The sequence below is a fragment of the Elephantulus edwardii genome, unplaced genomic scaffold (assembly GCF_000299155.1).
Source record: "Elephantulus edwardii isolate Elephantulus edwardi_28Jun2011 unplaced genomic scaffold, EleEdw1.0 scaffold00185, whole genome shotgun sequence".
NCBI classification, from domain to species: Eukaryota; Metazoa; Chordata; class Mammalia; order Macroscelidea; family Macroscelididae; genus Elephantulus; species Elephantulus edwardii.
Window position 1 is genome coordinate 2332010 of NW_006399935.1, and position 867 is coordinate 2332876.

General features: G+C 46.6%; 1 protein-coding gene across 1 annotated transcript in view; it reads right to left on the reverse strand.

Moving 5' to 3' along the window:
• The window catches only part of LOC102843058 (EGF-like module-containing mucin-like hormone receptor-like 4-like), a 41937-nt gene that overhangs the window by 40539 nt on the left and 531 nt on the right, over nt 1-867 (reverse strand). The gene's annotated exons all lie outside the window — the stretch shown is intronic.

The following is an 867-nucleotide window of genomic DNA, read 5'->3' on the forward strand; positions in this document are numbered from 1 at the left end:
ATTGGCACAGGACAGAGCGGAGTTTAGGGCTATTGTACATAGGGTCGCTATGAGTCGCAGGCGACTCGACGGCACATAACAACAACAACAACAAGTTCATAAAGACAATATTCTGCATACTACTTTGATGAACATCATCTGGAGTCTTAAAAACGACTATGAGTGATGATCCAAAATACCATAATCATTCTCCTTCTGTTTAGGGATAAAGGCAGGGGGATCCCAATGACTCAACAGAGTCTGGAGAACTGATACACCATGTAAAACACAGCCTACACAATGCCAAGACCAGAACACTTAGATGGTGCTCAATATTCAGCCCTGAACACTCACAGGGTCACCACAGAGGGTCCTTCATAGAGATGGGGAAAATGTAGGGGGGGAAAAGATCAATTCATAAAAAGGTGAGACTCATTAGTGTGATAGAGACTGGAGGAATCTATCAAACCATGGCTCTAAGACACTCATCTGGTCTGGAACAGACGCTCTCCCTTCCTAGAGATCATCTTTCAAGCAAATAATAGATTGTTGTTTGGTGCTATTGAGTTGACTGTGAATCATAGCAACCTTGTGTATGTTGTAGTGGTTGTTATGTGCCGTTGAGTCGTTTGCGACTCATAGCGACCCTATGCACAACAGCCCTAAACCCTGCTCTATCCTGCGCCAGCCGCACTACCTCTGACATACCCATCCCGATTATCCCAGTCACTGAATCAATCCATCTCATAGAGGGTCTTCCCCTCCTGCGCCATCCTTCCACCCTCCCAAGCAAGATGTCCCTCTCCAAGGACCCGTCCCTCCTGGCAACATGTCCAAAGAATGTCAGACGAAGCCCCAGAATCCTTGCCTCCAAGGAGTAGCTTGGTT